This window comes from Camelus ferus, chromosome 7 (assembly GCF_009834535.1).
Source record: "Camelus ferus isolate YT-003-E chromosome 7, BCGSAC_Cfer_1.0, whole genome shotgun sequence".
Lineage (NCBI taxonomy): Eukaryota > Metazoa > Chordata > Mammalia > Artiodactyla > Camelidae > Camelus > Camelus ferus.
The window spans coordinates 59,009,545-59,024,617 of NC_045702.1; the positions used below are offsets into that span (position 1 = coordinate 59,009,545).

General features: G+C 47.3%; 1 protein-coding gene across 1 annotated transcript in view; it reads right to left on the minus strand.

Annotated features, from left to right (window-relative positions):
• DLX6 (distal-less homeobox 6) overlaps positions 1–9,505 on the minus strand; it is a 17,312-nt gene extending 7,807 nt beyond the window's left edge. Inside the window, exon 1 of the mRNA XM_032483970.1 lies at positions 9,493–9,505. The gene's annotated coding sequence lies outside the window, so the exon portion shown is untranslated. The remainder of the gene's footprint in view (positions 1–9,492) is intronic.
• Between the last annotated feature and the right edge of the window lie 5,568 nt (positions 9,506–15,073).

Genomic DNA, 15,073 nt, shown 5'->3' on the forward strand with positions numbered 1-15,073 from the left:
CCCCGGCCCCTGCCCGGTGCGGATGAGTATCTCTGTGCTCGCAGGTGCACTGCTTTCTTCGCGGGCTTCCCCCAACTCTGGTCGCACCCTGAACCAGGCGGGTTGAAGCTGGGTCCGGAAAGGTCCCGTACTGAGCACCAGATCCAGAGCGTAGCAGCCTGTATTTGCAAAGGTGTTTTCTCCTCGCCCTTCTTGTTTGCTTTATTTCTGAGGAAGCCCAGAAGTCTGGAATTGCCCGAGTAGTAGCTACAGGGCTCTCATCCCTCCCCCGTTAGATAGCGGATGAAGTCTCAGCACTGTGTTCTGGAGGAGCAAGTGTGCAGCTGCATCGAGGTAGCAGTTAGTGCGTAAGGTAAAGGCACTGTTAGGACCTGCTGAGAGACCCAGATTGGGCTCAGACAGTCAGAGGCTGGGGAACAAAGCGAGCAGAGGGTCCCTCTCTGCTTGGTAGAGGTATCTGTGCGCGCTTGCAGTGTAGAACCCAAACTTCAGACTTGAGTGCCTGGCTTTCCGTCTAGTCCGGGAGGAAATAGCTAGCCTGGCCTCACACGGAGCTCCAAGGTGGTGAGCGGCGAGTGCCTGCCACGTGTGGCCTCTGCCATCAGCCTGGGTGTGAGGAGTTTGGCGCTCAGTGGCTGGCTGCGGCAGGGGCTGCTGCCCGTGGTCAGTTCTCTCTAAATGAACCCCGTATTTGGGCTTCCAAGTCCTTCGCCCAGTGTCATGGGCATTGGTAATGAGCGGAGGCGAATCGTCCTCGGTTTGTTCAGCCCGAGGTCCAGCCCGCACCTTCAGAGGAAAGAACTCGGGGATTCTTCAGGGTTTCAAAGTGAAAGCCCAGACCTCAGGGACTCCAGGCCCCTGTACCCAGCTTGCCGCCTGCCGGAACCTGGCTCCTACCTCTTTGTCTTGCCTGCTGGGGAACCCAGGCCAGCCCTTGGGGGTGGGAGGAGGAGGGCAGGCAGGCCTAAGAAGTCTTTATCATTCAAAGTAGAAGTAAAGCCATCAATCTGGAGGAGTCAGAGGCCTAAGGCTCTTATAGTGCCCACAGTAGGGGAGGGTCATATTCACTAAGTTTTAAGAGGCAGGATTTGAGGCCTAGACTGCTTTTTGCTTTTTAAGATGTTGGAGTGTTAGGGCTTGTATTCTGGTTGTCACTGTTATTTAGAGACAAATACCAACTGATTGCCAACACGCGATGTAACAGGTCAGCGTGCCCACAGCCACACTGGAGGAGTGGGCTCTTTGGGTAAGAAAGTCCTATGCTGTTCTAGCCATTGACTGGTGATTGCGAGCAGCATGCAGAAGCCAGGGAATAGGTTGGGTGTGGGTGGAGGGTTTGCAGCCTCTGCGGGCTGTAGAAGTACATTCAAGCCAGGCAGGGCCTGGCTGGGTTTGGTTGCTAAGTTGGGCTCAGTTATCACGTTAATTCTAAAGAAATTAGACCTGGATAAATAGCCTTTGAATTCAAAGAAATAACTTGGTATTGATTTACATGGCCATGCTAAGAACCCTCTTCTCAACAGGAGACATTGGTGGAAAAAATTCCTGCTAGTCTTTTCCCCATTCAATGTAAAATTCTGTTTGTGTACAGTATAGGAAAAGGGTGCTTGATATCCTGGAAACCCAGGCACTTTTTTTCTCCTCCCCCAACACATGCACCTGGGAAAGCTTGGGGGGAACATGAGAGCTGCCTTTTTTCCTTTCCTAGCCCAGGCCAGTGATGGTATCTTCAGGAGTAGCCAAAAGTATCAGACTTTGCAGGAAAGCACTGAGATGGTGGCATTGTTTTCTCTAGTGATAAAACTATAATGCAATATTAACACCCTCCCTTATTAGGCTCTCCAAAATGCAGCTAAAACAGTAGGTCCTGTCAACTCCTCACCCAGAAAGAAAGAGGCTCACTGAAATCTGGGACAATATCTCTCTCATTTATCCAATCCTGGGCCCAAGAATGGGTAGCTCAGAAACCCCAAAATGGATGGCACGGGCCCACCAGGGCCAGTGATACCTACTGAGGGCTTAATAGACTTTTTCTAGACTGTCCGATTTGGAGAATATTAACTAAGCATGTTCCAATTTAGAGGCTCCTGTTCCAGGTCTTTTCAAACCTGGAGTCCAGGGGAGTTATGAAAATGAAGCCAACTAGATTTTCAAATTCAACATCTTTTGCCTCTCCTTGACCCTATTTCCAGACTGTTTGATCCTTCAAATTTCTCTTAGGAGACAGAACCAATATGCTGGGCTAGAATAGATTCAGGAGGAAAACAACACATATGACCACCTTCCCCAGTTTTGAGGCTGTATACAGTCTTTCTGCCTCCCTCCCTTTCTCTTCTCCTCTCTTTCAAGCATAGGACCCCACTCCCTAGTACACAAATTCTCTTCTCTCAGTCCGGGGAAAAAATAACTCAACAATGTTTAAACACTTAGATTAAAATAAGATAAATGGTAATGTTTGTCTTTGTAATCTGTTGGATAAACCAAAGCTAAGTTCCCTGTATTTGCCCTGCTGGGAAATGTAGCAGGGAAAGGGGGAAGGGAGGGGTGTCAGAAGTCAGCTTTAATCAAGCCAGTCTTTGGAAACCAGGACCCCTGACCATTGGAGGATAAATGCAGCCCCAGAGTGGCAGGGAAAAAGCATCAACAGGAAACAGCAGACTATTTTTAGGCATAATAAGGAGTTAATATATCTGGCCAAGCATCTTCCTAAATGCCTCGAAGCATCCTCTGTTTTAATTCCTGCATCCCCTCATCAGCAGTAACAATAACAATGTTAAAACAAGCTCCTCAACAGGCAGGCTTGGGACAACTCTTCAGAAAACCTAGGATGGAAAACATCCTCTTGCTATCATGTGAGTTCTTAGATGGTTCTCTGTTACAACAGAAAAAGAAATGAAAACCATTTTTCATGAGAGCGAGAGAGAGTTGTTCTGTACCTGACTGCCCTTGTGATGTAAATGCTTTGGTGACTTTCATGCTCGTGCCTGCATACAGGCATTTCTTGTCCCCTTTATTTTATAACATCCCACTAAATGGAAAAGTAATATATTGGGTTTTTAGCTAAACTTTCCTTAGAAGGCAATCAGTTTGAGAACCCCTAGAAGTAAGGATTGTTAAAAACAAACAAATAAAAAAACCCTCACCTCATTCCCCTCAGAATGAAATCCTTTTTACACAAATCCAGGAGAAAGCACTCCCCCCCAATCCTACTCAAGGGAGTGAGATAATATTTTTCTGTAGGTTTCACTAATTTTATGCAGAAAATAAAAATGCTCCCTCTCTGTCAAGTGAGGCCCCTTCCCCCACAGAGCTCAAAGCCGTTGCTTCTTTAAATACACACTGAGAGTTGTGCCTTTTTGGACACTTATTGGGGTTTGCCATCTTTCTTTCCACACACTGTGGAAAGGGAAGCAGAGAAGGGGAAAAGTAAGGGATAGAGGAAAAAAGGGAGTTCGGGAGAGAAGGAAAATGAGAGAGTGAACAGCAGAGAGAAGGGGTGTGAATCTGATTCATCCTGAGAGTACCTCTCTTCAAGTTTTCTTTTCCATCCCTTTTGGTTAGGGGTCACTGTCCCACAATGTTAGTTGCACAACAAATAAACAAAACTAAGGCTGATAAAATCAGCCTTGTTTGCCAGCAGGCCTGCCCCACCTGTATTTATTCGGGACCTTGGGGGGGGGGATAGCTAGACCCCAAACCTAGAGGCCCACCGGTTCCTTTTCTCTATCCGCCACCCCCCACCCCCACTCTCTCTTCCCTAACCTGCTTTCCCCTCAGACACCTGGGGCACCACGTCGCTCCCTCTGACAGCTGCGAAGTTTCTGGAGAACCCTTTAAAAAATTACAAAAGCAGTCACCCTCCCCGGACAAAACGAGTCATTTTAAAGAGGCTCTGAAGGCCCTAAAGGTCTTGGGCCCGAGAGTTTAAAAGCAAGCATAGCGTTTCGGGATTTCAGTGCAGCCAACAGACAGGAGGGCGTCCAGGGCTCTCCATGGGGCTGGGGGAAAGGAGGGACGGGGAGGACAGGAGCCGGGAGGGCGGGCAGAAGCAGAGGGGACAGGAGCGCCCCCGCCCGCAGCTGGCTCCCACGCGCCGTTGTCTGCGGGGAACGTGGGGCCGGATAATGCAATTCAGGAGGCAGAGATCCTCCCAGAGCCAGCCACTGTCTTGTACAGATTTGTAGAGAAAGCCTCACTGTAATTAAAACCGTACAGTCAGATTAATTCAATGTGTTGCTCGGCAGCGTTTTTAATAGTAAAAATCCGCTTTAAAATTGAATTAGGGTCGAAGAAAATTTCCGCGAGACTCGCCGGATTTGCCAGCTTTCATTGAAGCCAGCCCGAGCTGGACTTGGGCGGTGGCTGTACAGTGTCGCCCCCCACCAGCTTCCGTGGCCCTCGACAGGGGTGGAGGGAGCGGGGATGGGGAGCTGATCCACAAGGGGCGCCAGTCTGGGCGCGTGGCTGGGCGGCCTGAGCCAGACCCAGGCGGAGAGCAGGGCCTGGGGTTACCCTTGTGATGTCCGGGTTCGAGGCAATGCAGGTTTTTGATATCCAGGACTTCCCCTTCCCATCCTTACCGCGAACTTTACGGTTCAGGTAAGGTCTGGGGAAAGAAGAGAGCCCTACTGTATCTTGAAGCAATTTCCCACTGTGTGTTCTCGAGTGTAGCGAAGCTGGAGCCCTCTCTGTTTAGACGCTTCAGTGACAGACAGGAGAAAGCTGTGGTTCTCTCCATCCCCACCCCCTCTCTCTTCTTGAAAGTCTTCCAAAAACTGAGAGTAATATTTCAAGCGCGCTGTCAAAATCTCTCCTAAGCTTTGATTTGGCTGGCCGCCCCTCTTACCACCCCCCTCTTCCTACCCCTTATCCTTTCCTTTGCATCTCAGGTGGTTGTGAAATAAACGTCAGAATCATTACGTTTTTCCTCTTTAAGGTTAGACACCTTAGAGCTGGAAACTTGACCCAAAGTTCCTGAAAGGCGTGGTGGCCAAGTGCTGGCTGAGGGACTCTCACTTGAGACCGGCTAGGGGGCAGGGGGAGGGCTGAGGAAGCTGGACCCCGCTCTTCCCCGAGGCCAACCGGTTTTCAGGGGCACAGAAATGGTCCCAGGCTGCCCCTTACCCCCACGGACCTGGCGTTGCAGCGGACTCCTTGGCTGCTGAACACGCGCGCGCACACGCGCGCACACACGCACACACACACACAACCCGAGACGAAAATTCCCTAACGAGTTAGTCACATCATCAGGCCTGGGAAAACAAAAACCGCTGTGGGTCCCTGCTCCTCCGGCAACATGCGCAGACGCTTTAATTGCCGCAAATTGTCACTCTGTCCCCTTTTCATTTTCTCGCTCCTTCGTTTATTTTTAGTACACTTCAAATGCCTACACGCTTCCCTAGTAAGGAGAGAGCGGAGCAATTATTGCCTTTGCCTCCAGGGCCTGTTTTGCCAATCACTGAATGGGGATGGAGTAAACAGGGCGAAAAGCGAGGCGCGTTATTGGTCTTGCTTATTTCAGGTGGAGGGAGATAAATAACTCTCCCTACTGCGCTACTCACTCTTCGTTTCTCGGGTCCCAATTATCTGGAAGAGAGGAGATGAGCCCTCCAGCCCTCCTCCCTTTCCCTCCCCTTCACATCCCACCCTGTGTGCGCCAAGTTTTACTTGAACACAGCAAATCCGCCAGAGTTGGCGGAATTCTCAGAGAGTAGTTTGGAAAGAGAATCCTACAGGGGCACAGCTCTTATTCTATACGGAATAGAAAGACGCATCGCGCACAGGCACCATCCCTGGCCCCACGCAGGGAAACGGGGTCCTTTTTCCTCTGAGGACTAGTGAGTGATAGACGTCCTCAGGGAGGTGACAGAGATCCCTCGGGGGTCCTCCTTCTCCATCAGAGAGGCTTTTGAGATTGGTTTGGAACAGCTTTGGACAGTCTGTTAGGACGGCTATCGATCAACATTGCTGGTTCTAAATGCTAGCCAGGTATTCTTCAAAGAGAACTTTAACTTTCGAAATGAAGTTTTGTCTGAAATGCCGAGGGCCCTTTTGCACCCGATCGTCTTTTCTCTCCATCTTTCACGGGACAAGCACAGCGGTCCGGGGTAAAGAGGGAGACAGGTGTCTGCAACGGCAGCCGAAAGGGGTATCCGGCGTCCTGCAGATGGATCCGAAACAAATCAGTGCAGGATTAACTTGTCTGACTGCTGAATTGTCTCCAACTGCCAAAGTTGCATGGGCCGCGCCTGCCGGGGCGGGTTCCGGTTACTGGCGCGTCCTGGGTGCCCTGTGTCTCCTCTGTCAGCGGGCCGGCCTGGGACCTGCCCGGCGCCGAGGCGGCCGGCTGGCAGGATGTTTTAAAGGAACGCAGCGAGTAGGAACTGCTCCATTCTCACACACACCCCCTTCCTATTTCTTTTTTATGAAAACATTTACAAGGAACCTAATTTCAGATCGTGGAAGTAAATTTCATGCTAGGATATATTTTACAAAACATGTAATCTTTCGGAGCCGGAAGACGTTTAATTAAAACCATACTTTGACAAGTTGAGTTTCAAAGCGAAGTCACACCAGCACAGAAGGCTAATTCAATTCATATTCAAGATACAGCCTGAAATCCACGTTCTTTGAAAACGCCAGCCTGGGCAACTGCGCTCGTTCTGCTGTCCTGCCGACTGGCTTGGGTTAGCTCCAGTCTTGGGAAGATAGAGAAAAGCTTTCTGTAGCACCTTTAACCTCCTTAAAGTAACACCTGTGGGATGGACAGGGCGTCCCAGGCACCGGAGTTGAATCAGGAGAGCAGGCAGGGGCAGACGCTGAGATAGGGCACCTGAAGAAGTCCCAGTGGGACTGAGAGTCCCAAGCCCCCTAGCCTCCTTCTTGCTCCCTGGCTGACCTGCACTAGAGGAAAGGGAATCTCCCCCTACCCCCCTAACTACTCCCATTCCTGAACACCTGAAATAATAGGGGGTAGGAGATTTGTCTGCCCTAGCTGATTTGTAAGAACAGCCCTCAGAGTCCTCATGGAGGAGGCAGCATTGGTTCCCAGAAGCCTTTGCACCCATCAATTCTGTTTTTGCAGCAGTCCTCAATAATCTTCCTCTTTACCCTCCTTTGCCATTTCTCTATAACTTGGTAAGTCCCAGCTTAAGTAAGAGGGGGACAGCCCTACGTGGGAAGGACATGCTCCCAGTTCAGCTGGTTTATCAACACACTCTGTGGCACAAAGTGCTAAGGGCCAGCCTTGCCTCCTGGGATGGGCAGGAGCCAGAAAGTACCCTAAGGTCAGCACAAATGGGAGACAAAGAGACTGCAGGGATCTGGGTTAAAGCTGAGAGGATGCCTGTAAACAGCAGCTCCAGAGGCAGTCACTGTCCTGTCTGCACCTCAGGGTTTCCCACCTGACATCGCCCCCTCACCCCACGGCATCTGCTGGTCTTGTCTTTTCTCAAAGATGACAGTAAGTTGTCATCAAAGTTAACCTCATGCGTGATCTGAAACCTGCCTCAAGAGTCTAGGCCACAAATTTGAGACTTACATTGGTTCAGTTTTACCCAAAGTGCTCCAGAAGAAAAACCTCTTCACTTACTGCAGTCACTCCCAAGATAGGGAAGGTGGATTTGGCTTTAACTGTGGGCACTGAAAATTACTAATTGGCTGATGGACTTTTTTTTTTTTCCCTTCAGGTTTATATTTTCTTTCAAATGCACCATTATTTTTCTTAAAGAACAAAGATAAGTCAATTATAAGAAAAAGCCTAAAATCTAGTGTTTAAGGAGTATTTTAAACAACATGGCCATCTCAACTTGAGCCTCTTTTGATTTTATTGGGCCAGTTTAGGAGAAAGCTTAATTTTTGCAGAAACAATCCCCAAAACACAATTGTGATGAATTTTTTTTTCTCTATTCAGAGGCTACCAGCCAGCATTTCTCAAGGTTCAGTGGGTATCTACTTTGCAAATAGACATCGATGTTGTCAACTAAGGGCTTAGCAGCATGTGTACCTGATAGTTATTGGTCAAGTAATATTGATCTTAGATTAACAGGTAAGACCTTAAAATCACTATTTAATACATTTAGAAGGCTTGTACTTTGGAAGGTTAGGGTGGAACTCTGGTTCATACTCTCAACAAACAAACAAACAAACAAACAAACAAACAAAAAAGCCATGTTATAATGAGAAAGAAATGACCTGAGAGACAAACAGAGGCACTTCTGGGATGGTTTTAAGCATCACATTGTTTGAGCTGAGCATTAAAAACTATGTACCTGACCAAATGCATTTGAAGCCTAATCCTACATTGAAGACTTGTAAATTACACAAAAGAGGAGAGGAACTGCAAATAATCCCCACCTGTTTTATTTCAGTGATATGAACAAGTAGTTTTCCTGTCACAGACAGGCGCACTCTCAGGGGCGTTGGAGGCCCGCAGTAATTCTGGCAGGGATATACAGAGGAAAGAGTACAGGGTAACTGTCAGGATGGTGCTGCAGCAAGGGCAGGCAGCAGCACTATATGCAGATGGGGCAGGATAGGTAATATTTCCCAGCTGGCCCACCCCTTCTGCAGTCCCAGAGAATCAACCTCATCGTTTCCAGCCTCAGAGCTTGGGTGGAGGTGGGAGAGACCCAGACAGGCTGGAGACTCATGTCATGTCTTTCTAGCTCCCTCTGCCCTTCTTTAATTAGCCCTATTTCCCAGATGTAAGAGCTAACTCATGGACCTCACCACATAGACCACTTTGGTGTCTGGGAAGGGGAGAGAGGTGGAGCCACAGGTGTTCTAGCTTCCCAGCTCCCCAGCAACCATGGGGTCTGGGGATAAGGGATGGAGAAAGAGCCCAGCTTGGGGTTGTTTCCCCAAGCCAGGCCTGTACACATAATGTTTCTGCTTCTGAGACTCATTCAGGTCCATGAAGTAGGAGTGATTTTTATGTGATGGTACAAATCTCCCAGCTCTGAAGGTAGCAGTACTCAAGATTCCTTGACTTCCCGCCAGTGCTCTTTGAACAGACTCCTCTCTCTGTCTTCCTTTTCTTAAATTCTGAATATTTTAACCCTTGCTTTTAGTAAATGTAGTTGTAGCTATAAAATGTCTATTTTCCACAGAAATCTAGCGTGCCAAGGCGAGAATCAATACTAAAACACTCCTTTTATTTTTAAAGTGGGTTTTAAAGGCCTATTGTAGGGGGACCGCGATGTCAATGTGACCCAGAGGCGCAGTAAGAGCAGGATTCTATTGGCCGCCACCACCCGCCTGGGCTCCGCCATAGTTGGCTCACGTGTGAGCCTTATCATGCAAATCCGACGGCTAGGACATGCGCACTGCTTCCCTGGGTGGGGAGGGGGTACCCGCCTTCAGCTCGTAGTTGGGACCAAGATTTCCAGATGCGCAAAAATTAGGTTTCCTCATTAAACAAAGGTTTTCCCCTCATTCCCCCTCCTCCCACCGTTCTCAACCGCAGAGCTCCTTACAAACCAAGCTGATTACCTGTCGCCTTCCGTCCCCGTCTCTGCTACCCAGACTTCGGTCCACGGCTCCTACTTCTTCTTGGGAGCTCTGCATTTTTGAGTCCTTTACATATCTCTCCATTATTCTCTTTCTTTTCTTTTGACCTGCATTAAACGATATTAAGATCTGATACTCTCTTCATTTTAGGTCCCTTTCCTCATCTCTCCAAAACGAGATAAAAAATTCCCTAGTGGTAGCTCCGAAAGGAAGAGAGGGCCAACAACGCTGCTCCCCATTCCACTTGGCTTCGGCCCCCTCCCACTCCTGCCCCAGGGCCGTGTGGGTTTCAGTCCAAAGCGCAGGGGCATGGATGGCCCTAGAACTCGGTAGGCGCTAGACCCGGTCACCAGTCAAGCTCGACCGCCCACCCCCACACATCAGGCCGCTAAGAAGGACCGACGCCAGCTTCTGCAAGCCCGCCTGGATGTGTGGGGTGCTGCTTTTCAGCTCTGAGCCCCGACCTCGCGAAAGAAGCGCACGACTCGTGAAACGCCTCCAGGGGTGTCCTCTAAACCTCTGCTGGACCCCCTATGCGGGCACAAGGACCCCAGGGATCCATCTCCTTAGAGCAGAATGGCCTTTTCTGGGAAAAGATCGCGGTAGGCGAAAAATAGCCACCATTACGTTCAAAGTCTCCCGCGGGAAAGCTCTGTGGCTCTGTTGGGAACTCTGCCTGACCCGCGTGCGGCGTCGCCGCAAGGACCGCGCCCACACGCGCTCCTGGAGTCTCAGTAAGCTCGTTCTCCCCGGTATAAACAGGCACTGCTCCTCCGGCTTTCAATTACTCTTAGCTTACCTGCAGGGCGAACAGATCTGTATTTTTCCATCAAAAATCTTCCTGCCCTGGGTTCCCCTAGATCCCCCCTTCCTCCTCATCCGACCTGAACCAGAAGGGCAAGATAGGGGTTTGATTTCTGATATGACACGAATAATTGTTGCATCATGTAACTTCCTACATCTTGGTTTTAATTTGCAGTGAACCAAACAAAGATATTTGCAATTTAAAAATAAGCACTCGATTTAATAAATGGGAACATTGTGCAGGGAAGACTATGTCCTCCCCCCTACCCCCCTAAACCCCTTCAGAAGACGTTATTAGCTCTGACAGCATGCCGCTCAGGTTTGCGGAGAGGATTTTGTAAAGGGATGACAGACAGGAAGGCCAGCAATCATGGGCTCCTTGGGCTGAAGCTTTCTTTTTTTTTTTTTTTTCCCCTTTCTTTCTTTCTTTTTTTTTTTTTATCAGAATGTTCTGTTCGATGCCATTTATCCTTGATGATAGAAAATTGCGCTGTTGCCAGGACGCTGCTGCCGCCGCTGAAATAGAGGGCAGGAGCCACATTTCCATTTTCCGGCTTGAAAGCTATTCAAATGAATTTGCGGGGGGGGGGGGGGGGACCGTCTAGCGATAAACAAATGAGAATAAATCGAGTTCCCCTTTCCATTCTTTCCTTTAAATGGGTAGCCATTCATTTTCAATATACAGATTTTTGTTCTTCAGTGTTTGGGAATACCTGGGAGCTAGTGTAAGCCAACGTAAAATTTATTTTGATGCTCTTAAAGTGACTAACCACATAAACATTTTAAAAGAGTGTATGTCTCTCTATATAGAGTATAAGAATTATATATACATAGATCCCATACATACATACTTTCACACAATTCCAAACTGCAATAGAAGATAAACTCTTTTAGCAGAGTTTCAATTGAATATAATTTGCAAGCAATGCTGGCAGTGGTGGTTATGGACTTCTTACTAGTTGACATATAAGTATTGTTAGATGGGGTCGTTTTTTAAAGCCCTCTCCCCATGTTATGTATTTTAGGACACTATGTAATTTAATTACCCTGTAGGTCTTAACTGATTTAAACACCCCCTCCCCCCCCCAAATAGATAAAAGTCACCGGTGTTATGTTTCTTTCAAGTTAGTTTCCCAAATTTACCTTTAAAGCTTTGTTTCTAAGTTAGCAAATACAAATCAAAAGAATTAGTGCACAGCGCCTTTAAAGGATATGAAACAGAGAGGCTGAAGCCTGCACTTCCCTTCCATCAAATTTAGATTCTTTGCTTGCTTAAAAAGATCATATATTAGTAGGAATTTAAGGGATCACATCCAAAATATGACATTTAAAAAATAAAATGCTTTAAAAAATCCAACCTATTAGAATATATAAAAACATTAGCAATGTCTTGACAGACACTATAAAACATGTAGGGCCTCCACTACGATTTAACAATTAAATAACTTTTATTGAATTCTAACTCTAACTTTTTTTTTTCAAAGTCAGATACCGGCGGTTAGAAAATTTTCAATAATATAAAGGTTTTTGAAATACACCGACTAATTGTATTTGAGATTTCAGCTGGTACTTTAAACGTAAAAAAAATCCGACGACATTTTAAAACTTAACACTTTGTCTAGAGTCGTGGGTCTGTAACTACTACGTTTTTTGGCTACAAGATTTTTTCTGAGTGATAGGTCACTGCTGGCAAAACCAGGACTGCAGAGAGAATAACGGTGTAAAATCAGAAAGAGAGAAAGGCGGAGAGTGAGCTGATACTGATGTTCCTAAGTTTTCCAGTCGAATTTTCGGGCGACTCCCTCCAGCCAGCCTTGATTCCTAGTTACCGGTTCCAGGACAATCCTCCTTTAGCTGAAAACGTCCCCGTTAACAAATTTGCATGATAAGGAGAAAACAATTACCAACACCTCCAGATGAAGCTAAATAAAGCAAGGAAACGGCCTAAGAAAGTCCAATTTGCTTGTATTTGTTGTGGTTAAAACAATTGGAGGTGAGTATAGAGTGTTTAGGCACTGAAAGAGATTCCTTTTCCCTTATGCTTGGCCCTGGGAATTGTGTTCCGGACAAAAAGCTTCACTGGCCGGCTGCTTTTCCAGTTGAGGCAACTCACAAGGTTCCTAGGTGAATTCCCCTCCAGGTACGAGCTTGGGGCGGGCAGCGGGAGTCCGGCGCCGCCGGGACGCGCAGGCGAAGGCGTGGGCGTGGGGCGGGGCGGCAGGGCTCCGCCGGAGGGGACCCCCACACCCACTAGCGTTATCCGCCGCCCCCCCGCCCCCAGCTCCTTTCCCTGGAAAGAGTCCGACTCCCAGCTCCCCGCAGTTCCGCGCGGGACAGGCGTAAGGACGTTACGCAAAAGGAGGTGGAACCTCTGTGGGTGCCTCGGCAGGCGTGTGTGCGGCTAGTACCCCCGGTTCCCCGGTGGGGTCGAGACCTCTCTCCCGGGTCCATCCTGTGGTGTCTTCGCCTCCAGCCACTTCCTGAGCTTTGGCCACGAAGCGTGGACCTGTTTGAAGAGTGGCCTCCAGCCAGGGGCGGGAGGGGGAGGGTGGGGGCGATGGTAAAAGGACAGATACGGTCTTCGAGCGCTAATTAGAAGAACTGGGAAGAGTGAACGCGTCGGAGTCGCCCGCATGAAAAAGCAGGGCTCAACTGGGTGAATGAGCTGTCGGTGTTGGGACTTCTTCTGTGTGGGCGTGCAGAGTTGCGGAAAAGTTGAGTTCTGGGTGGAATTGTATAAACCAAGAGTGGAGACCTTGGGGTCACATCCCGGGTTGAGAAAGCCTCCGCTCCCACCCCCGCAATGCGGTTCTCCCCCGACTACCGAGTTTCTGTAAAACGGCACGATGAGCTACTCTCTGGCGCGCCCTCTTCTAGGTGATAACAGCTAAAAATCACAGTCAGGTTTGAAGGAGGGGAGCTTTTTCTCCCCCTCCAAGGGGTGTATACACGAGGCATTAAAAACGAAAGCGATTTCCCCCTACACCTTCTGAGATCCCAGGAACAGGAGACTTGCCTTTTTCCTCAACAAAAGAACAAGAACTTCTGAAAGAACGTAAAAACACTCGCTCTTGAGGGGTTCCACCATCCAGGAATGCCACACGCGGTGGAAACACAAAAGCTCAACATTTTGATATTTTAAAAGATTTTCCCCTAAGTCCTCTGCGTAAATACTGGTTGTAAGGTGAAAGTGCCTTCGTGTGAAAACATGCAGCAGGGTTCCGTTCCCTTTTCATGTGTACTAGCAGCTGCAAAACATTCCAGATGAGCTGGAAGGTCATTGTGGAGACTGACTAATGTGACATTCAGTGCTGGCCTCATCAATTAGTCAAAAGCCTTGCCCCAGAAAATGAGAAAAAAAAAAAAGTAAATGTGCTTAAAAAATACACAGTACTCTAAATTCTGTATTGCCTCCCAAATCCCAAACAACTTTTTATAGTTATTCTTTCGGCTATTAACCCACCCCACTGAAACTCCGTTTCCCCGGTGTTCCAGGGCTGCATTTGTACTTACTGCTTCGGTCGCCAGAGCTTTGAGATGTGCAATGCAAACAGTAAAGAGTCACATTAACCCTGCTTTGATCTCCGAAGTAAGATTATGGCAGATAGCAGGTCGCCACACAGATAGATGCTGCTGGGAAAAGGAGCCCTTCCCCCACCTTTTTTTCTTTCTTTCTTTTTTTTTTTTTTTTTTTTAATGTTTTTTCAAAATATCTCCCTTAACTTCAGGACACCCATGGCCAGCTGGCAAACTGGAAAGTGTCAATATGAACTAGGAATAACTTTTTATTTAAAAACTGGATGATTAAACTTCTTAGATGGAGACTTTTTTGTTTCATAGATCTCGATACTGGAGTTAATGCACTCATTTTGTCTACCTGCTTATTTACCTACATAAATACCTAAGACAACGTTTCAAATACGTGGTCCTAATGCAACCTCCACAGGAGTTCAATTGCCTGGGAAAAGAAGTTGTGTTTCCTTTGCTTTCTTTACCCTTGAGTCCTGTAGGCATAGAATAATGGTAGTTAATCTGCTTAGATAATTTAAGATTTAAAGATTAGAAGGCCTATACTGACAATTTCAAAATTCAACTCTGAGTGCTTTGGCTAAGCAAAGCTTAGGAGATGACAGATGTGATAAAAGAACTGCCAAAAACTAGACTTTATTAAAACTAAAAGGTGTGATGTTTTTGTGGCTTTTAAAGAAATGCTTGTTATAATGCTCACTCAATCCAAATGTGTCCTTAAACAAACAACTGCAGGGGTATTTTATTTTATGCTACCTGATATTTATACACACAATACAGTTTTTCACTCTGCTTGCATATACACACTCAGATAAATTTTACAGTGCTTTTCAAACCACCTCCCATATACATAAATATAGTTAGTTTAGTTAGTAGAGCTGAGCTACATGCTCAACACAAGTGATGTGTACATAATCATAAACGTGTGCTATATACACTTCCTTCCCCTTATTTCTCAATTTTCTGTCATAGCTTCAACATTATAGTGCTAGAGGCTGCTTATGAAGTTACAGCTATCACCCAGTTTTCTTCAGAACTTGTTGAATGGGAGGAACACATACAGATATCTGAATTTGTTAAAAACCCTATTCTGCTTCAAGTCATCCCTATTAAAGTTGATTTTCATTAACCTCAATGGGCCAACCTCCATGACAGCCCAAATCACACTGACACTGAGGCTACCCAAACGCTTTTACCAGTAGGACCAAATACATTAAACTGCTTTGCATCA